The sequence below is a fragment of the Trichosurus vulpecula genome, chromosome 3, assembly GCF_011100635.1.
Source record: "Trichosurus vulpecula isolate mTriVul1 chromosome 3, mTriVul1.pri, whole genome shotgun sequence".
NCBI classification, from domain to species: domain Eukaryota; kingdom Metazoa; phylum Chordata; class Mammalia; order Diprotodontia; family Phalangeridae; genus Trichosurus; species Trichosurus vulpecula.
The window spans coordinates 184,795,884-184,820,097 of NC_050575.1; positions in this window are offsets into that span (position 1 = coordinate 184,795,884).

The window sequence follows — 24,214 nt, forward strand, 5'->3', positions numbered from 1 at the left end:
TTGTCCCATCTTCTGTACATATTATAATCATCGATATGCATACTGTAATATAAAAATGGTCTGGAGTATGTATAAGTGTTTCCATTGTTCTAAGAGTACTGTTCTGCTAAATGGGCTGGGAGAGTCTAATGCATGTACTTTTCTAAGAGAAATGGATTCTGAGATTTAAACTCTTTTAAAGTGTCCCTTTTCTTGGTGCTTTCCAAGGAAGATGATCCCAAGTGTTGGAAACAGGATTCATGGCTAGAGCTAGGAGATGTCGTTCCACTGTGTTTCTCACATTCTATTGACTGTGAGGTGGGTCTGTCCATGTAGAACATTTTCACAATTTTCACAGAGCAACTCTGCTTATATTCCTCAAGGGTCAGAATACAGTATGATAGATGAATTTCACATGCCAGGCAAGAATTCACAGATGGGAAATACACATACACACACGTACATATTTTCAGCTCTGTAATTTCACCAGCATAGGGAATGATTGGTGAAGAAAATCTCTTTATTGTTGCTGATTATATCACAAGTCTGTGATTTATAGCTATTTATAATCTTGGAGAGTTGCCTGGGGGCACTGAGAGGTTAAGTGATTTGCAAAGGGTCACTAAGCCAGTATATGTTAGAGGTGGGCTTGAAAAGCCAGGTCTTCATCACATTTATATTCTCTGTCTCTCTGTCTCTGTCTCTCTCTCCCTCTTATTCTCTTTTTCTCTCTCCCTCTCTTTTTCCTCTCTATCTCTCCTTCTCTATCGATATATATATATGTGTGTGTGTGTGTGTGTGTGTGTGTGTGTGTGTGTGTGTGTGTATGCAAATATATATATATATATATATATGTATATATATATATATATATCTATGTTAAATTGAGAGTGAGCCACTGTTTCTTTTTCCACCAAGTATCTTATGCCAAAGGTTATTTGTCCTGAAAGATTATAAGAAGAGTTTTCATATTTACAAAGAATTCATTTCATTACTTCTGATGTCCGATAAAGAGAATAACTGGTTTTTATGGGACACAGGAGGTTGTCATTCTAGTCCATTACCAAAAGTGACAGAAGGTGCCATAGCTAATCAGTCACCAATGAAAACTGTTGGAATTCCCTGCCGGCTTCTGTCAACAAGCCAGTGGGGCCACCTGCTTGTACCCGAACCTTTTCTTTTCTTCTCTTTTCTTTTCTTTTCTTTTCTTTTCTTTTCTTTTCTTTTCTAATCAGCTGTAGTTGTCGGGTTTAAGGCATACCACAAGTACCCAAACAAAGCATTGATTGTTTCCATTCCCTCCTAATAAAGCTTCCCTCAGTGATGCTGGTTAGTCTATTTGGACACATAGACATTTGTCCAGGCTCACTTACATTAAGAGAGGGAGGTGGGAGGGCTCAGTGATTCTCTATGACTATTGGCTGTGGTCACAGACAGAAGGAGCATATCATGAAAGTTGGCATGAAAGCAATAGCAAGCTTCAGTCAAGTTGGTTCAGCCCAAGCTGCTTCTGACACCTGCCAGGTTCAAGATAGTATGGAATGCACTGCCCCCATTCCCTTCCTCCATCATAACAGGAAATATCTATATCATAACCCAGGCACAATAAGAACCATGGCAGCCAAGAATGTCTAATGCTATAGAAATTTCCCTGACTCTCTTCTGATCCCAGATGAGATATTTATTCACTGCATTATTTTAAGCATTAGCTTTTCTAGATCTCAGTTTCCTCATCTGTGAAATGGGAATAGTAATAATCAAAACAATAGCACCTAGCACTTCTATAGCACTTTAAGAATTGTAAAGCACTTTACAAATATTGTTTTGCTTTTATTCTCACAACAACCCTGGGGGAGTGGGGAAGCAGGGGCTATTGTTATCCCCCTTTTATAGATGAGGTAATCAATCAATAAACAAACCTTTATTGAGTAGGTACCATGTGCTAGGTACTGCACTGAGTGCTGGGGATACAAAAGAGGCAAAACATGAAGGCTGCTTTCAAGGAGCTTACAGTCAAGTGGGAGAGACAACTTACAAATAAATAAATACAAAGCAAGCTATATGCAGGATAAATAGGAAGTAATAAAGAGAGGAAAGCACTGAAATTGAGAGGGGTTTGGGAAGGCTTCCTGTAGAAGGTGGAATTTTACATGGGACTTAAAGGAAGCCAGAGAAGTCAATAAAGAGTGGAGGAAGGAGAATGTTCCAGGCCTGAGGAACAGAGGTTAAGTGGCTTGCCCAGGATCACACAGCTGCTAAGTGTCTGAGGCCGGGTTTAAAACCAAATCCTTCTGATTCCAGGTCCAGCACTCCATTCACTGCAGGTATAGTAATATCTGTCTTTCCTTCCTCATGGGATTATTGATAAGGATCACATGATATAATGCACATGCAGCTGTATCACTCATATGGAATATTTGAAATATGATCTTAAAGGCTTTTCTAATTCTACTCTCTAATCTATACTTCATACAGTTGCCAGGACAATCTGTTTTTTTTTTTTTAAATGTAGGGCTGTGGTCAAGTCACTCTTTTCCTTAGGAATCTTGTCTCACTACTGAATAAATTTCAGATTTCTTTACCTTGCATTCAAAACCCTTAAAATGCTGACATCCTACTTTTCTAGACTTAGTTCATATTACTCATTGAAAGTATTTATTAAATGCTGACCAAATGCAAATTATTGGCCCAAAAGATAGGAAGACAAATACAACACTGGCCCTCGCCTCAAGGAATTTACATTTTATTAGGAGGGAAAGGATATGTGCACATATAAGTATATCACAAGTTATGCAGGTGAAGTAACAAAAAGAAAGATCCAAAGTACTCTAGGAAAATTTGAAGAGGAGAAAACGTGTCAGCGTAAGAAAGGTCAAAAAGAGGCCATGAAGTCTAAAAATAGTGCCTAAATCATCTTTAAATGGAGCATGAATCTCACAATTAATATAACACTTCTATGGATCTGAGCTCCCAGTGATGTGTGTACTCCCTCCACCTGTGTGGGTCACAACCCATCCATGCCTTCTAATTCTGTATAATTCCTGTCCATGTCTTTCTATAAATCCTCCATAGAGAAGGTAATTAAATATAATGTAGCTTGAAAAATTGCATTAGGTACCTTGGATTACACAGTTAATATATGGGGTGTAAATATCTTTTCTTACCTCCCCAATCCATTCTCCAGCCACAGAGCTGTGAAATTAATATTCTTAAAACACATATCTTATCATATCACCCACCCACCTCCATTTAAAAATCTTTAGTCCTTAATGCCTGTAAGATAAAATACAAACTAGTTAGCTTGATATTTAAGGCCCTCTACAACCTAGATCCCACCTACATCGATGGCCTTAGTTTATATTACTCTCTTTTACATTCTTAGTGCTTCCCTACTGGCTTCCAAGTTTGTTCTTCTTCATATATAATATCTCATCACCTGCTTCCATTCCTCTATAAAGTTTTCCCCCAACCATAACTAGAATACTCTGCCTTTACCCCTCCACTTCTTGGAATCCCAACTTTCCATGAAGACATCTCAGAAGCCATCTCCTATATTTCAATTCAGGAAACATTTATTAAGTGTCTACTATGTGCCAGGTACTATGCTGGGTGCTATGCATACGAAAAGAGGCAAAAGACAGTCCCTGCCCTCAAGAAGCTTACAATCTAATAGGGGAGACAACATGGGAACAAATATATACAAAGCAAGCTCTATACAGAGGATAAATTGGAAATAATCAAAGGAGGGAAAATACTGGGATTAAGCGGATTTGAGGAAGCCTTCTTCTAGAAAGCAGGATTTTAGTTGGGCCTTAAAGGATGCCAGGGAGGTTAATAATTGGAGTAGAGGATGGAGAGCATTCCAGGCATGGGAGTCACTCAGAAAAAATGCCCAGAGTTGAGAGATGGAGCATCTTGTTTTTGGCACAGCTAGGTGTGCATGTGTGTGGGGCAGGTGGAGGGGGGAGGGTTATTGAGTGGAGGGTGGGCGTGGGATGACACAATTAGATCTGGGTTTTAGGAAAATCACTTTAGGGGCTGAATGGAGTGGAGAGAGACTTGAGGCGGGCTGACCCACCAGTAGGCTACTGCAGCAACCAAGATATGAGGTGATCAGAACCTTCACTACAGTGGTGGCAGTGTCAGAGAAGAGAAGGGAGTACATTCAAGAGATGTTGCAAAGGTGAAATCAACATGCATTGGCAATAGCTTGGATATTGGTGGGGGTGAGAGACAGTGAGGTATCAAAGGTGACTCCTAGGTTACAAGCCTGAGGGATTAAGAGGATGGTGTTGCCCTCAACCTCATGCATGATGAAGTCCTGAAGCCTGAGTGAGGAATGATCTGAGAAGGGGTGAATTTCAGAGTTGATATCATCTTGTAGGATGAAGAGTTTCAGGTAGGAAATGATAGAATTCCCTCTTTAAATGGTGGAACATCTGGAAAGAGCTCTCCAATGTCTATCTTCTACCCTCTCCAACAAAAGTGAGGGAAGTTCCTCAGGGTCAGAGAGTGCTGAGGAAGTGTGTGTTCCAGATGTGATTTCATTGCATATATTGCATATGAAAATATATGCACCTGTATATATACATACAAATATCTATACATGATAGCATATATACATGATGGCATATATATGTGTATGTATAGTAAAAGAAAGATTGTATGTATATATATGTATATATGCATGTGTTTATACATATATACATATGTATATACATATGTATATGTATGCATATATACATATATTGCTATGGTAATTAGGGTGGGACTTTTTTGTTTTTTCTTTTAGAATGCTAAGGTAATCAAGTACCTTTGATGAGTCTGCCTTTCAAGTGTAATGGCAAGCAATGTAGACCTTTTGTTGCCTTTTGTTTCTTTGATTGAGTCAATAGTCTTTGACCTGCTTAAGAAACAAGAAAGCCTAGGCCACATTGTTTTGAGTTCCATGGTTGTGACACCCTCTGACCCTGAGAAGGGTAAATAAGATCTGAGGTTGGTGTTTTGTTTTAAGGCTCTTACTCACTGGAAGAGTGTGGTGTGATTTGACCAGATGAGACTCTGGGCAGCTGTTGTTAAGAGCCCCCTGGCTTTGAAAACCCAGATGTTGGTGCTTCTCTTTTTGGTAACTATGTATATGATGTCTTGATCAGACAAAGCCTCTCTGTTGATCTGTTTGTAGTTTTTGTTAGTATTTGCTCTGAAGTTCAGGATGCTTACTTATTCTCCTGAGCTAAGTGAATGATATATGTATGTTTAATTAAACTAAGATTGTTAAACCCCTTAAAGTTGCTTTCCTTAGAAAAGTAGATCAAAGAACCTGTTCTAGAAGCCCTCCTGTGTGCTGGTCTTAGTGGCCTTACACAGCCACAGAAGTAGCAAGTAGCATTGTTGTTAAATACACACACACACACATATATGGTGTATACTTGCTGAGTTATTTTTCAGTCATGTCTAACCCTTCGTTCCCCCATTTGGGATTTTCTTGGCAAAGATACTGGAGTCATTTGCCATTTCCTTCTCTAGCTCATTTTGCATATGAGGAAACTGAGGCAAATAGGGTTGAGTGACTTGCCCAGGGTCACACACCTAAGTATCTGAGGCCAGATTTGAACTCAGAAAGATGAGTCTTTCTGACTCCAGGCCCAGCTTTCTATCTGCTGTGCCACTTAGTTGCCCCATACAGTATGTATAGATAAGTATATATGTTATATAGTTATTTTTTCCACATCAGAACTTTCCCCATCTCAGTTTTGATATATTGTGGGTCAGCATAAAAAATTAAATGGGAATTTTGGGGGAGTTATGCAGAAACCTCAAATGACACATGAAGGCCAGCAAATGACACAGAAAAAATACGGAAATTGAGAAATGCATGAAATATATGTATAGTCTTGTATAATATCAAACCAAATTTGACAATAAGGTACTGTAAACATCCTCTAAAAGAAAAAGAGAATATTCAGACTTTTCTTTGGTACAAAGGGAAGGCCAAAATATTTTATGTGGATTTTCTAGATCATGGGAGTGCCATGCCCCTAGTCCCCTCAAATGTGGAAGGGGATAACTGTATATTTATAGAGGGAAGGAGTGGGGCAGAAAGTGAAAGGGGAGAAGAGGATAAGATGGTTTGAGAGATAAACAAGCAATTCATAAAAATATGAATTGGAAGGGAGCTTGTCTTATTAAATTTTCCCATGCTGCTTACTGCCTTAGAGGCAAAAGCTAAGGCAACAATTCACATTTATACCAATGGAGAGGTACCCCTGAGTAGTCAAACTAGGGGCTTTCAGGGCTAGAATCCACTGCCTATGTATGGGAGGTATCACTTGATAAATTTTTGCATAATTATTTCTGAGCCACCACACTATCTTTATCTTTACTTTTCCTGTCAACCAAGTGCTACATGGCCAAAAAATAAATAAATAAAAAGATTTATATGGGTATAGGGTGTCTTTTTCCTTTAAGCCAATTTTCTCTCCCTTATACCTCAAAATCTAAGTGGCTGCTGCTGTTTATTTCAGGTTGCTGGAGATATGTTATGTGATGTGCTAATTATTTCTACACAGTCCAAAACAAGCCCAAAATAATTATCTACATTTACTTTCCCCCAAAGAACCTGTTTTCTCTCTTAAATTACAAAATGAAAGCTCCTGATTAGGTGCTGGTGACATCATCTGCACGGATAGCCAGTGTTGATCACAACTGGCCTAGTGACCTTTGAGCAAGAGATTCCACACTCTTTCTTAGAAAGACAAATTAGAACGACAGCACAGAAACTCCAAACTTGAGAATTACTTCTCTAAGTATAGATGTGTCCTTCCTGCCTCTCTTCTTTTGCTTTTTCTCCCAATTTAAGACACATTCCATTCCAAGCCATGCCAAACCTTCTCCTGGCAAACTAATGCCTAGATTTCCAATCTGCTCTATTCAGCTGATGACCAGAGGATACATTTTAGAGCCTGTGCTTTGAAAAGGTTTGCCAGAATTAGAGGGATGATATTTTCCATGATTCTGTTTTATAAATTCTATGTATATCATATACCATCCCCTTCCTGAGAATTACAATATTTTTATTTGCTTCTTTTTGAGGAATAGTTCTAATACAAGAGAAGTAGACAGAAAAGATGACATATCAACTTAGATAACTGAATACCTTTCATTTCGAAATGTAGTAATGAACCCCTTTGCTGCTTAACACACACACACACACACACACACACACACACACACACACTCTCACTTGAAATCTTCCAAAGTTGCCCAGATTGTCCCATTTAACAGTTCATATGTTCTTTAAAATGCATATAGTGTTGAAAGTAGATCTGGATTTGTGAATGACAGCTTTTTATTAGAACTGCCTTCTAGCCTTCCCAAAGATATTATCTTCCTGTCGCTGCAACATGCCAACGACATTTTGAAGGATTTTGAGAAGGGAAGGTATTGGTGGGTGGGAGTGAAGGAGAGCAAAATTGCGGATTATAGTCCAGAAGTCAGTTGTAGTTTCTGAAAAGTGGTAAGAAATGCCTATTCTTTTGTGAATTTGGCACTTGCTGAATGACATGAGATTACCAGGCTCAGATAATGCACTTTTACAAGAAAACCAGGATGGGTAGAAGATTATAACTATGAAAGAAGCAAGGCATTGCAAGCTTAACTACAGGAGGAAGGGATGAAACAGACACAAGAATGATTAATTTACAAACAGTGTCCACTCAACCATGGAGACAATAATAAAGGTATTAATTTGGCTGCAAACATTAAAATGTGTACAGTAAGATGGATTCTTTTAACAGTGCAGTGTGGCATAACCCTAATGCAGTACATTAAAATCATTCATTACAATGAATAAATAGCTTAATGAGATTTGAAACATCTAGCAATCTCCCTGTAAGCTGGTGATGAAGTAAAGCAGGCGATAGCCGTCAATGAACATAAATTATGCAAAAGTAATACTTTTAATGTCATCTATTCCCAGGCATTGTTGCTTTTTTAAATATGCAAAGGTACATCTTTCTAGGACAATATCAAATTAGGTTGTATAATAAAAAAAAGTCTGCAACAAAATTATCTACCACATCGTAATCTGCATAACTATCTACTTTAAACAAAGGACAATTACAGTCTGATTTTCTTTGAATGATCTCTCCTGGTTCTTAGCTACCTTATCTACTTTAAGCAATTTTTCTTTTTGTTTGATATTCTTGGTGGTGACACTTCACTTCTAAAACTTTAGATGGTAATTTAAATATAGTATGTTCAAGCCTAAGAATATTGAATATAGTTGGTTCAACAGTGGGAATACAGAAAGAATGTCAGGATGATTTTTTCTGGTAATTTAAATAAATGACATTAATCAAACCATTATATTTAAATAAGGCATTCCAACATCCCATTCCTTAAGCAGGAACTCTTTTTTTCCCTTTGTATTTGTGACTGTGAAGTGAAAGTCATTATGCTCTGAGGCAGAAAAAAGCCCAATCATTTTAACAGCCAAGTTAAAAGACCACTGCCATTCATTGACTTATGAGTCCTGGTTGAGATTTTGGATCTTGTTTAATGCTCTGGCAGTGTGGTCCCACACCCTCCCAAACGGTGGGTTAACTTCAATCATGTTGAAAATCATTAGTCTCCCTGTTCTGCTGCACTTGGTGTTTATATTTGGAAGTGCAGGATTTCTGAATATATGGCCAGCTGTCCATCAATCAAACAAAAAGCATTTGTCAAGTATCTACAATATACCAGGTCCTGTGTTGGGTGTTAAGAACATAAAGAAATAAACCTGAAGTCACATTGACTTATTTGCAAATGAAAAAACAAAGAAAATGTAGGGCATTCTTAATACTTTGTAGAGATCCTGAAATTCAAAGTTCAAGTACGTGTGGTGCCATCGGGCTACCTTCTAGCAGGCAAGCCTTAACATCTTACCTCTACCCTTCAACTTTAACATCCAACCACCATGGTATTTCTAAGACCTCTCTTGAATGAATTATTATAAGAAGAAATGATCAAAACCTGATGTTCTAACACAGTAGTTTTGTGCAAAGGAAATCCAACCGGTTAAAGAAACTCTAATTGAGTGAACAGGCAAAATCAGTTTGTCTCACCTAGAAAAAAAAATGTTTAAAAGACAATGAAACAATTAATCATTGGTTCTCATCAGCTGCCATGTTATAACAACTGCCCCTTATATATTTGTAAGTGCTGCCTACCTTTCAAAATCTCATGATCTATTAGAATATTTAAAATAAAGTTTTATTTTCAGAGGAGAGACAGTGTGATATAAGATTAAGTGCTGAATTTGGAATCGGGAAGATCAGTATTAAAGTGCTGCCTGTTACACTTTCTAGGTCTATGACCAAAGGCAAGTCCTTTATGCTCTATGAGCCCCAAGCAATCCTCTAAGATTTTAAGTTTAAAATGGGTTCCTATCTTCTTGGGGTGGAGTTATACCAGGGGTTCTTAACCTGGGTTCCATGAACTTTTGTTTCAAATTTTGGTAACTTTTAAAATCATATGTTTTTCTTTTTAATTCTATTTTTTATGAATTTAAAAACATTATTTGTAGAAGGCATCCATTGGCGTTGCCAGATTTCCAATGAGGTCCATGGCACACACAAAAAAAAGTTTCAAAAGCCAATTCTTCCATCAGTATAATCACAGTCTTGGAGGCATTCTCTTTTCTTGGGAGGTCACAGGATGGTAGGATTATAGATTTAGGGCTAGAAGGGTCATTGGGGGTTATCAAGTCCAACAGATGAGGAACCTAAGCCTCAGTGAAATTAAGTGACTTTACCAGGGACTTATTAAAATACAGATTTAATATTCTTAATATGAAAATGATTATTTTGGGCCAGCTGTCCCCCACCACCCTTTTTTCCTAGGTGTGGAACCTACTGTGGTTTGTTTGAAATGTCAGATGACATGTTTATTTTTAAAATGAAAATGATTTTATATTAGGTTTGGTTTGATTTTTTCTCAGAATTTTATGACAACTATCAAAATAATAATCAATGTGTAAGTATGTATGAAGTGCTTACTAAACTCCAGGTACTTTGCTAAATGGCAATACAAAGACAAAAAGAAACAGCCCTTTTCCCTGCAGGGATTTACATTCTATAAGGGGATACAACATGTGCATATATAAATAGATACAGAAAATTTAAAGTAAATATGTAAATATACAACAATTAGGAGGCACTTAAAGGTAAAGAGACTAGCAACTTGGAAATCAAATCACACAACTGAAACCAGAGTTGGGAATCACTTCCTAGGTAACTCACATTCCTTTCTTAAGTCCAGGGCAAGGTCGGTTTTCCTTCACGCCAGACAGAAGTGCGAAAATTGCTCTCGCATCACCTGAGTGACCAGCTTTTACTCTGCTCCTATGAAGTTTAAGGCTTCTGAATCGGTATGGAATCAAGTGCTTGCAAGCGAGACAGATCTGAGAATGCAGGGCACTAAAGTTCCCATTCAGCTGAATCCAATACTGAAGGCCTTGGCAAGAAAATTAAGCTGTCAGGACAGTGTGAGGAAACCAGTGACCTCTGAGCATGTTCTAAATGATGTCAAAGAGGAAGCAAATGCCTGAGAATCCCGAAGTTCCTCAGACCTGTAATGTCACTTCATGGTCATATTAATGAGCGGTCCCCTCCGTTTGAGAAGTGAAGCAGAGAATCTGGGGGTGGGGTGTGGGGAGACCTATTGCCTAAAGAGCGCATAGAACCAGAAAGCGGGGAAAGAAGATGGAAGGTTCAAAACCAGGGCCAGAGGCTAGAAGCAACAGTTGTAACAACTCAGCCACCAGACCAGCGTTTGTAATGAAAAGAAGGGGCCTGATTGATTTGTCAGGACCCAAGCTCTCACACATGTGCCTTCTTCAAAGCAGAGGGGATAAAATAAAAACCAGCCAAGCACATTGTCCCCAAAGTGTTCCAGGACAGAAGACCAAATTTCCCTCTGCTTCTTCAACCTTGGAAATCTACTCTGTTATAAATGGAACCACAAATCTTCAATGATTACAAAGTACAACTGGCAAAGTACGCGCTCCACTGTTCTTTCTAAATCCTCCAGTTACCGTAGCAACACAGAAATTAACTACACTGACTTCTGATAATTTATTGGTGGTGGGTTCTCACTAATATTTTGATCACTGTAAAGCTTCAAGCTAATCTAGCTGGTGCTTATCAGTTGGAAATGGAAATAATTGTACCAAAAACAAGCTTCATAAAGGATGCTACTGACTCATGAAAAATGCCCATCTGTGCAGACATAGTTATATCTGTGGACATCGATGGCATCACTGCACTTGTAAACAAGTATTTGTGTAAGAAATTTTCTTCAGGGTCAGCTGCTGCTGCTGACAGATTCATGTATTTTTCAAGGGTCTTTGTCCATATATTCTAGTGATCCATCTAGTGATGGATGAATAAAATCATACTCTAACATGCTCTCAATCCTGCAATGGCTCCCTATTCTCTACTGCATCCTAAACTTGTCTTTCAATTTGGTTTTATCACATTCATCTAATCTTATCTCCCACTACATCCCAACACTCCAGAAAAATTCTGCCTTTGCTCATATTTTCTTTCTGCCTGGAATATGTGATCTCTGCCCCCTCCCCCATGTGCCACTCCCAACTCTCTTTCCACTCTATCCATTCTTCAAAGGCCCAGTCTAAATCTCCATAAAATTTCACTGACAATGATCATGTATGATATCATAGGATTTTTTGAGCTGACAGGAACCTCTTCATCCAAACTCCATCATTTTACAGATGGGAGAACGGTGACCCAGAGGGAGGAATAGACTTGATCAATGTCACACTATAATTGAGAAATGTAGTCCAAAAGAGACCCTAAGTATCCAGAATCCTAGTCTTGATCTATTTTCCATACTACTCAAAATTGCTGCTGAACTTACGGTGACTTATGGCAATTTAATAGACACGATAGTAAAACAGAATGACAAACAAAATATTGGAAAGGAATGTCATTATTTCTGCATTTGACTCGTGCTGCATTATTAGCCACATAGGATAGCTGTCTTCCTACAGATCCTCAGCATTGTCTTATTCTATTTCATTATTCTCCCTCCTCATCCTTGCTCCACACCCTCACCTCTAGACCCTTTGTTTCCTGGTTTCTACAACTGAGCAAGCAGGAAGGAGAGCATGAAAAACATTAACCTAATTTGATTCTTCACTGACCCCCTCATCTCTGAACCCCCAAAGCATGCCATAATTACAAAAACTATAAACTTAGAAATTTTAATAAAAACATTAAAATATAAATGAAGATGAAAATTAGGAATCATGTGAGACCATAAATTCCATTATTTAGAGTTTTAAAATGTCAATATTAATTTTAACAAGGTCATAGCTAAAACATCCCATTGTTTCCATGTGTCTTATGAATTAGTTTTCTATTTTTAAATTATCAGTATTCCAGTCTTTATTGTACAATTCAGTACAAATACATCATATTGTTTTTAATTTTCATTTCATATCTTTAAGTCTTGTCTTTTGAACTAAAAACTATGACCTCTGTGATAGAGTTCCTTATATTGACCCTTATATTTATTTTTTTATATTAATCTATTCCATTAACAAAAAGTGTTTATTAAAGCCCGCTATGAAAGACAAAGTATAAATATAGAACTGGCTTCTGACACACTGGCTATGTGACCCTGGGCTAATCACTTAGACTTTCAGTACCCTGAGTAATTCTCTAAGATAATAAGTTGCATGGAAGCTTCAGATCTTAAATGGTAGAGAAAAGTGTACTTATCCAGATACACCCTATGTCAGTGAGCTCACAGATTTAGTTCTCATCCCTACTAAGTGCCAGGAATTATGCTAGGATCCAGAGATATAAAGAGGAAAATGAAACAGTCTTCCTTTCAAGGACTTCATAGTCAATAGCAATGGTTCTAAACTTAGGAGTATATTATTTTTTTAAGGGGAAAGTTGTATTTCAATATAATTTGCTTCCCTTGTATTACTAAGTATTTTATTTTATAATTTTAAAAACATTATTCTGATAAGGGATCCAAGACACAAAAAAGGTAGGAAAGGCAACATATAAGATTTAATATATATGTATATATATACATATATATATATATGTGTGTGTGTGTACACCATACAGAAATATATGTAAACATAAAGATGTTCACACACATGTGTATGTACAGAGATAGACAGACACATACATACATGGACAAGGTAATTTGGAAGAGGATATACTAGCAGCTAAGGGGATGAGGAAAGGTATCTCTTGAGCTGAGCTCTATAGGAAAATATGGTATTATCCCCTCATAGTATCTAGCACATGGCTAGGCACATATGAGATATTTAATACATACTTGTTGACTGGACCATTCACAACAAGAACATTTTCTTAAAGAATCCTCTTCTGTGGATTTTTATAACCACAGACCACACCTGTGCCTTGGCTACAGAAGTAATTTAACAGGATTCTCCCATTACCTGGTCTGCTGTTTCAAATGGTTATTTCTATTTCTCTTTGAATTGACTAGGATGTCCCATTCCTTCAGAATGATTAAGCCCAAAGAGTTTGAACTGAAGCTTACACATATCTAATTCTTCAAGCCACTGAGCATTAGTATAAACCACACTTAACATTCATGTTGCAATGGATCTTTTCCAATCATTTTACAATTTATTCATCACCTAAATCCAAACAACATCCACAAGGCAGGAATTACTATCATTGATTTTACAGTTGACAAAACAGACACAGATATGCCTAGAGTTTTACCCAAGGTCACACGACAGATTTGGATACAAGTTTGGAATCACAATTCAAAATTTGTGGCTCCCTATCCTATACTTCTGAAGAGGTCAAATAAAACCACTGAAATTCCTTGTTGCATCTATCATTGCCCTCCTTCCCTCTGTATTGCCTCCAATCAATACCAAAGGAAGGGCAAAAAGATACAAAAGCTATCGCTTCTCCTACTTTATTATGTGTGTGGTTTGGGCAGGTCATTTAATATCCCCTGGCCTTGGTTTCCTCATTCGTGAAATTATGGGACTAGGCTTATTAGACTACAAAGTTCCTTCTTGCTCTAGCTCTACGAGTCAATGAAAATCATCAGAATATTATTACACCCCACCCATACTCTTCTTTGAAGAATAAAAACCAAAACGGATACTTACTCACTGGTCCATTTTTTAAAACTATATATATCACATAACTAACAATTCAAAATTGGCAGTGCAAAGATTCACAGCATCTCTGAGATGGAAGAGATTTCAGAGGTCTTATAGTCCAATCTGAAACAAGAATGCTTTCTATAATACCTTTGACAAGTAGCAATCTGGCCTCTGTTTAGATATCCAGCAATGGAAAATTCACTGTCTTAAGTCCATTATGCTTTTGGTAAGCTAGCATTATCAAGGTTTTTTCCTCCTTACATTAAGCTAAAATCCAATTCCCTTTGGCTATTATCCATCCCTAATTCTGCTCCTTGGGGCATCAAGCAGGACAAGATCACTCTCCCACCCCCACAGACATTCAAATACTTAAAGAAGCTTTTGTGCTCCCTTAAAACAGAATAAAGAATGTGTGTGTTGTTGTTGTTTATTTGTTTTGCTTTCTTTTTTTAATCAACAGAATAGGATTGGGTAATGATTTCTGAGGCAAATAAGGAATGGGGAACAGATTCAGAGATGGGAGAAAAGTAGACAGCCATAGTTTGTTCAGATTTTGGGGGGTACTGAAGCAGCACGTGTTGTATGTTGATTGGCCTGCTCACTAAGGATAAACAGATGAACCTCATTCCCATGTAAGGATCAGGCCAATATTTGGGAACCTTTTTGTTGTTGCTCCTATTGTTGTGTGGGGAAAAGATATATTGAGGCATCACGTGACATAATATTCTACTCTGAGAACCAAGGTCTAACTAGGTGATTTTGAGGAAAAGGTAGGAGAAAAGTAGGTTGAAACTTGGAGAAGGATGAGGGAAACATGACTGTGAGCTACGATAGGCTATTGTTTAGAGATATTCAGGCTATGTAGAAGAAAGGGATACATATTATAAAAAAGAAAGTAAGTCCCTTAAGCCTCCTTGGATAAGCAGAAAACCTTGTCCTGCCAATCAGTGGTGACAGAGATAGGGAGGAGCAAGCAAAATCTCTTGGGAGGAAATGTTTAAAACATCAGAGCAGCTGCTGGGATATACCTTTTTTGAGTGGGGCCATGTGAACAGTATGGAGTTTGCCATATCTAGATATGCCCACTGGGGAATCCTTTGCTGATGTTCCTGTGATGGGGTGCCATGATGTACAGGACAGACACATTTTCAATAGTGTGGAATATTTTAGGGACAAGATGGAAATTATCTTTTCCAAAGTTAGAATACAATTTAGAAATTGTAGGAGCATTTCCCATCCTCTCAATTCTAGTTCTTTCTCTCTTGATCATTTTTATTTGTTTTGCACATAGCTTGTTTGTACATAGTTACTTGGATATTATCTACCCTATTTGATTGTGAGTATCCTAAGGGCAATGGCTATCTTTTGCCTTTCTTTGTATGCCCAGTGCTTAACACAATGCCTGGCACATAGTGGGTGCTTAATAAATCTTTATTGACTGACTCACAAGAATCAAAGTCAGAAGGCTCCTAACAAGTAGGATTTTACCTGGACATGAAAGAAGCCAGTGAAGCCAAAAGGTAGAAATGAAGAGAGAAAGTATTTCATGCATCAGGGACAAAGAGAATGCCTGGAGTTGGGATGTGAAATGCCTTGCGATGATGGAAGGGAAAGGGGAAGCTTGTACTTTATTTGACATTTATAACAAATCATGGGACTGGTGATTATGATCTTGGGAAATGAGAGAAATCTTGGAGCCTTACTGTTGATCTTTGGGCTGGGAAAACATGCTTTTATTGCTCATTTAAACCATGGAAAATATTATGAAAATAACTTGTAACTTTCAGGAACCTGAAAAAAGGAAGGTCCCTTCTTAATAATAAGTGAATCCTAATTTACAGGTGCCAAAGATTTCTTGTAGTATCTTATTTAGAAAATGGCTTGATGGTTCAATGTTAACTCTGAGGGGGAAATGAGGAAGAGGGGAAGCAGACAGTGTCCAGACACATGTATGTTTGAGTCTATTATTTAAACACGTATACCCTATATTTAGCAGGTGTTAATTTGGTTTGAAATTATGTTGTGTCCTTTGAGTAAAAGTGAAAAAGGAGAAATGATAGTCCTTTGAGTTTGGTCATTGAGAAATCATTTTTTGGATTATAAAGTGGAAAGAACATCAAGCATGGATAAAGAGGGCTAGGGCCCAAATTCTACCCCTGACACACACTATTTATGCAAACAGAGTCAAGTTATTTGAGTTTTCTGGGCATCATTTTCTTCATCTTTAAAATAAGGTGGTTATCCTATATGGCTCCTAAGTTCCCTCCCACTTTTAAATCATTGATTCTATGACTTTCTAACCATTAAGAATATCAGAATGTCCAAGGTGCTAAGGCATCACAGAAATGACCATGAAAAACAGTTGGGGGACTGATAAACAGGCTTCCCAACTATTACCTTCAATGGGCTCACTGTCACCATAATACTTTATATAGGAGTGTTCCAGTGGCCCAGGTATTAAACTGGCTAGAACACTAGGGCAACTTAAGTATGAAGAAGGGAGGAGGAAGAAAAGGAGGGATTTATTAAGTGCTTATTATGTGCTAGGCACTGTGCTAAACTCTTTATAAATATTATTCATTTGATCCTTGCAATAATCCGAGGAGTTTTCATTTTTCTGATGAGTAAACTGAGTCAGGCAGAGGTCAAGTGACTTGCCCAGGCTCCTATTGCTAGTTCATGTCTGAGGCAGGATTTGAATTCAGGGTTTCATGACTCCAGACTTGCACTATTTAGCTGCCTAGACAGAGGGAGGGAGGCAAGTACCAGCTCAGATGTCTGAACCAATGACAAAAGGGTTGGTAATGTACTTGGTGGCCTAAGGGAAGCTGTGAAGACATTTCTCCTTGTCTCTTGCTCAATAGGGGATGTGACTTTATAACATAGATCCAGTCTTTTTCCCTATTAGACCAAAACAAGAAGGGAGTATTAAAATTGGATAAGCCATAAAAGATTTTTTTAATTTATTGGAATGATAATAGGGCTATGAGCTATGTCAAATACAGAGGAACTTTTCTGCAAGGAGATAAACAAGGAGTTTATATTATATTCCCTACCTGTTTATAAAGAAGCCCCACTTTAAGAATTGTGTAGATGGGAAATACGCGCTGATTAGGTTGAAACTGTACCTTTTCCAAAGAATTTGATCCTGTAAGAAAATTGAATCAGGATGGAGACAACAGATGAAAATAAGAATGGGGACAGTGAGGGATATACTTGGGATACTGTTCTTGTTATATAAGCCCCTGCAAGGATGAACAGAATTGAGTTGAATTTAAGACATGCATTGGCCATCTCCATTGGTAGGTGACATCATGAAAAAATTTATCTGTACCAAATGTTTACCTCCTGAAGTGTCTAAGCAGCTCTGTATCTCCACAGGGCTATGGATACAACGAGGTGGATGCAGGGAAGGGTGGTGATGGCAGGAGTTACATATTGTGTCACACAGCCCTTCCCACCCCCCTGTAACAACAATGCTACTTGCCATTATTGTGTCTGTGTAAGGCCAATAAGACCAGCACACAGGAGGGCTGTTAGCACAGGTTCTTTGATCTGCTTTTCTAAGGAAAGCAACTTTAAGGGGTTTACAATCACACGTTAATTAAACATACACATATCATTCATTTAGTTCAGGGGAAAAAGTCAGCATCCTGAACTTCAGAGAAAATACAAACAGAAATTACAAGCAGAAATTATATAAAAAGAAAAAAATAACACAAATCAGCAGACAGACTTCTAGCTGTCTGTCCAAGACATTACATACATAGTTACCAGAGAAAGAAGCACCAACATCTGGGTTTTTTCAAAACCGGGGTGGGAGGGGGCTCCTTAATGGCTACCAAGAGTCTTGTCTGGTCAAATCGCGTGACACACTTCCAGTGAGTGAGCCCCAAACAAAATGCTAACCTTAGAGTATATATACATTTCTTCAGGGTCAGAGAGCTTCACACATTTCGAGGGCTTCACACCTCTCATGACCTAATTAGCAAATGGGTGTGGCCTTCCTACAAACAAAGGCAAAACTCAATCAAAGGCACTTGATTGCCTCACTGCTGAGAAGCACTCCAAAACAAATGACAACAAAAAATACCACTTTGCTTGCCATTACACCCCACCCCCCATAATTAATTCTCCTAGCTAAACATATGTAGTTCCTTCAACTGACATTTATGTGTTTTAGAGTCGTATCACTGTGCTGGTTGTGTTCCCTCAAATGTTTTCTCTCTTAACAATATCCTTTCTAAAATGTTGTTGTTGAGTCAGACTCTTTGTGACCAAATTGAACATAATGTTCCAGAGGTGGTCCAGCCAGGGCACAGCAGATAAGGGATAACATCAGGGGTGTACAGTTAAATATTTAACAACCAACTCTACTATACACACACACACACACACACACACACACACACACACACATATATATATATATATACACACACACACATACACACTTACACATGGACAAGACACTTTTAAGTTTAATTTGCATTATTAACACTGTCTCCATCACTTAAGTTTAGATAATCAACAAAACAACAAATCAAGCTGATTCCCAAAGTGCAAATAGTCCCACTGAAAATTTAACAATCAGCTCTCTCCATATATTTAGGCTGGCTCCAGCACTCCCTTGGAATCTTTATCCTTGCTTCCCAGACAGCTCTATATCATGCAGACTCCAGTCTGGACATCATCTTCATTTCAACCTCCCCCCAATAGCCACACCAGAACCTTAGACTTTATAGGGTACCAGGCTCTGACAGGAGACCTTTCACCTTATCTGGCCTGGACCTAAGCCTACATTCCACTTTCCCAATATCTCTATACCAGGCTGCCTACATTTCCCCATCCCAGCTCTGCCCACCTGCCTGCATTTTTCATCTCTTGTATATTTGTTATTTTTCCTGGATTAAATGAAAAACTGCCTACCAAACTGAAGGTCTACAGAGCCATTGTTGTACTGAACTCATTGTTGTATACCTGTGAAACCTGAACAGTATACCAGTGCCAAGCTAGAAAACTGACTCATTTCCATCCGAATTGTCTTGGGAGGATTCTGAAGATCACCTGGCAAGTAAAAGTACTGAATTCAAACTCTACTACAGGGAGCTCAATGCTGATGGGCTGGCCACATTGTTTGAATGCCAAATGTGTGTTTGCCTAAAAGACTATTTTATGGAGAACTCATTGTAGTCAAGCATTTATACATGCAGATCAGAAGAGGTGATAGAAGGACACTCTCAAGGTCTCTCTGAAGAACTTTGGAATCAATTGCATGACATAGAAGATACTGGCAAAGGACCACTCCACATGGCATGCCCACATCAAAAAAGTGCTATGCTCTATGAGCAAAGGAAAATTGCAGCAGCTCAAAAGAAATGTGAGATATGCAAAGCTAGAGACACCTTCACTCCAAATGTTCATATGGACTATTTATGCCTAACTTATAGTAGAGTCCTCCAAGCTTGTACTGGTCTGATCAACCACAGTTAGTCACACTGTACTTTGATTCCAACATCGTGATATCATTTTTGTCTTCTTTGAGAACCAAAGACAAGAACCAACCATGAGGGCAAAGACTGGCTTGGTTGTTTGTTTTTGTATCCCCTGAGTTTACATCCCCTGGTTGGCACATAATAAGTGTTTACTAAACGTTCTATCTCCCTTGCTCTCTATATCTAACCAACACAACAATGAAATATTAGAGCCAGTTTTATCATTGCCGTTGTGTAGTCCTATAGAGTTCATAATAACATTATTGAAATTAAATTATATGCTCTGACATCCATCCTAGTTTCCTGTAAGTGGGGCATTTATTCATTAATATAGAAGCCAATGAAAATTGTAGACTTTCATGAGAGTAAGGTACTATGATTTGTTTATTCTTCCTATATTCTCCAGTGCCTAGAGCAGTGCTCTGGACATAGAAGCTCTTAAGAAAAGTTTGTTACAGTAAAAGTGTGTCCCAAGAAACAAAAATCTCTCTCTTCTCAAGACAGTACTTGCTGGGCCCAAGAAGCATGTGTGATGTGTCTTACTGTTGAAAGAAATGTGTCTTATTGTTGAATGACCAGCCCTCAAACACAGGTCACATCCAAATACATACAAATAGAAATAAGCCTGCAATATCCCATTTCCCCAAGCAATGATGAAAGGGCAGTTCAGCTGATTATTGGAAACCTCACAGCTTTAATATAACATTAAGTCTCGGCACAGCTTGTTCCACACTAAGTTTTATGTAGTCATTTTGTGTTCTCTCATTAAAGAACTTAATATCCAGCAAAGAAAAAAAAAATTGCCTTCTCATTACATTCCCTGTAAAGACAATACTGTAAAAATTTACCAGTGAGTTATCTTCAAAATAAAAGATGTAATCAGTATTTAAACATTCCTTGAAATGACTTCCCTTCTACCGACTTAGTTATTTCAAAGGTCCTGATGGGTATGCAGACTCAGTTTAATCCACAGACCACATGCTTCAAAGCAGAATTTTTGGCATTTTGTAGAAATGGACACATTTACTGGTAACTAAAATTAAAATAGTGTCCAACAAAGTAACTACTTTTGTGGATTACAATTGAGTAGTCATTCAAGAGAATTTTGTTTTAAGGTGAGTTCACAAAGTCCTAATCACTACATAGAAATGAATAAAAACTTAGAAAAAAGATGACATCATTTGGGTGGTCTAGTCATGTGTGGTGGCCAAAACCCCTTCTCTATATTTAGGCATTTCTCTAAGATCTTTGTTGCAAACAAGAAAATCTCTGTTTGATGGAGCTGACTTGTTTAAATAAGTGCTTTATTAATGCTTCTTTACATCAATATCACTTTCTAATAACTTCCTACAACATACAATAGAATCCTCTCTCATAACAAAGCAAAATAAACCAATGCGTTAGCCATATATGACAATTTAATGTATCATTCTGCAACTATAAACCCACCACTTTTCTTCTAAAAGGAACCTGGTGTGCTTCACTGCAACACATTTTTTTAAATTGAGATTCATGGATAGATGGCCAGGAAAGCCTCAGAGCTTTGTAAATTACCTTCACCACAAATCCTACAGCATCCAGTTCTAATCATATGTCCTTATCTTTGTTTCACATTGAGAATACTTCATTTTTGTAAGATTCTTTTTGCCTTGCATATACCATTCTTTGAAAATGGAAGCTGTGTTCCTAGTTCCTTTTGGACCAGAATGAATTTCAGTACTTCACTATGCATGTGAACAGTTAAGTGTCAACTTATAAAAGCCAAACCAACAGTATGGCATAGCTGTGGGAGGCTTATTTTTTAAATCAAACTCCATCATTTTATTTCCAAAAACTAAAAAAGACTTTCAATAGGCAACAAAAAAACTAGGAAGAAAATAGAATCAAAAGGGCAATAAGCACAATGACTGCAATTCTGTAAATAAAGACATTAAACAGCAACAAGTTTTGAGTCCAATGAAATAAATAGTGCTGATACTCAATTAGTTGAAGCAAGTACCCTTCCTTTATTTTAACAAGCAACATATTAAAAAAAAGTGCAATGCATTATTAACAGAGCTCTTTCATGATGATTTACTTAATTGATTTGGGGGATTAATGTCTTTATGGGCTTGGTGATGGATGCTAAATCGGTAGTGTCAAAAATGTATCGAGTAATAAATCCTTAAAAAAAAAGATGACCATAAGTATCTTGTCATGGTGGGAAAGTTTATTGGGAATTATATGGGTCTTAAACTCATTATGTAAAGAGAAAGTGCATATACTGGCTATGACATCCTGAGCAAGTTATTTACTACTTGGTGGTCTATGTCAGGGGCATCAAACTCCAATAGAAAAGAGCTGAATCCTGTATTGACTTAGAAAAACCACAAATTAATATCATCTATGTTGTATTGTATTTTTACTTACTTTGTTAAACATTTCCCAATTAAATTTTAATCTGGATCAGGCTGCATTCAGGAGTTTTGCTGCTATAAATTTAACACCTCTGTTTTAGATAACTCTCTAAAAGTTTAAGTTGTAGAAAATATGTCAATCTGCAATGCTAGAGGGAGTTTCTTCATCTGGAAGTTCCCCCTACCAATAAAATCATAGGTTTATTCCCTATCCCAGCACTTAATATTGTTAGACAGACATTCTTCAAAGGGAACAGAAGACATAGAAAAGTCACAGACTTTGCCAAACCAGTATGTAACTTATGGATTTGAGCAGATATCATATTTTAAATTTTGGTTATTGTACTATAGTCACATCTCCTCAAAGAACCCATTTATTCATTCAAACATTTACTGAACATTTATATATATATATATATACACACATACATATATATGTATATACATATATACACACATACACACAGATATGTGTATATGTGTATGAGTATATATATGTACACAAATACCTACACAAACATATACATATAGTATATATGTGTATATATATTTCTATATGTGCATGTATGTTTCTATATATATACATGCATACAAACAAAACCATGGCTGATTACTGAGAGTGATACCGAAATTAATAAGACATTATTCATCACCAAGGCCCTTCACAATCTATTAGCAGAACACTAGGCATGTAAATGAATAACAAAACTAGAGTGATATGCTCTGGCCAAACTGACCTATTTTCCCCTGAACTCCACATTCCATCTCTCAGTTCTTTTGTACTATTTCCACATCTAGAATGTACCTTATTTGCATCTCTGCCTCACAGCTCAGGTGTCCCATCCTATGTAAAGCCATTCCTGGTCCCTACCCCACCTCTAAATATTACATCTCTCTCCCTTCTCAAACTATCTTATTTTTATGTATCTATGTATATAATATTCTCCAACAAAATGCTCACTCCTTCAGGGAAAAGGTTTTATTTTTATTTTTGCATATACAGCTCGTAGCACAAAGCCTCACACATGGTAGTTTCTAGATTGAGATATAAAGTACAGTAAAATTTCAAGAATGGAGAGATGACTTCTGCCTAGAAAGAACATGAAAGGACTCAGAGATGAGATGGTAATATGAGCCTGAGTTAGAAGGGATTGAACCAAAGTATTGGAATGGAAAGCAATGGGAAGGGTAAATAGTGGACTAATACGAGATATTATACTGAGATAGAATCAACAGATGTTGGTGATTAAGTGTGGGGAAGAAGGAGCGGAGGGATGTAAGATTATTCTGAGTGGCCAAACTGGGATGACTGGGAAGAAACTGTTGCAATTATAGAAACCAAGAAGATGAAAACAAGGGGACCAGATTTTAGGGGGGAAATGAGTATGGTTTCAGACACGTTGAATTGGAGATAGCAGCAGTACATCCAAGTAAAGCTATAAAACAGGCAGGGAGAAAACTGGGTCTATGGGTGTTTTTGTATCAACACATTGTACACTTAAATTCTTGATTGACTGACTGACACTTAGGTAAGAAGTTTGGAGCAGAGACAAGCATTGGGAGTCCATTGATTCAAAAGCCACATAGTGAGTATTCTATGGTATACGCACTGTGGTGGGCAGTGCATGAGATGCAAAGATCTTAGAAATTAGAGCTCATGTCATGTGTTTACTTCCTTCATTCCAACACCACAGGGAGGCTCATACTTTCAAGTAACTAACATTTTTTAATTTGCTGTCTATAAAAGTTAGCTGAGATTGTAGATCACTAGAGAGCTACCAGAAAGAGACAGCAGAGGATAAAATAGAAGAAAAGTCCCAATTCATCCTATTTGATTACTAGAATAGTGTTGCTTTTCAAAACCATAATCAATTTATCAATATGCATGTATTTATTGCAGAAAACTTATTTATCAATAAGCACTTACTAAGTGTCAGGCATTGTGAATACAATGAAAAGCAAAAATAGTCTCTGCCCTCCAGCTCAGTCTAATGAGGGAAACAACATGCATTTAAATAGGTATATACAATATTAAATATATATACAGAAAATGCATACAAAGTAGACATAAGGTAATTTTAAAGGGGGTAAGTTTCTAGCAGCTGGGCGGGGCTGAGGAAATACATCCTGCAAAAGGTATAGTATGAGCTTAGTCTGGGATTCTA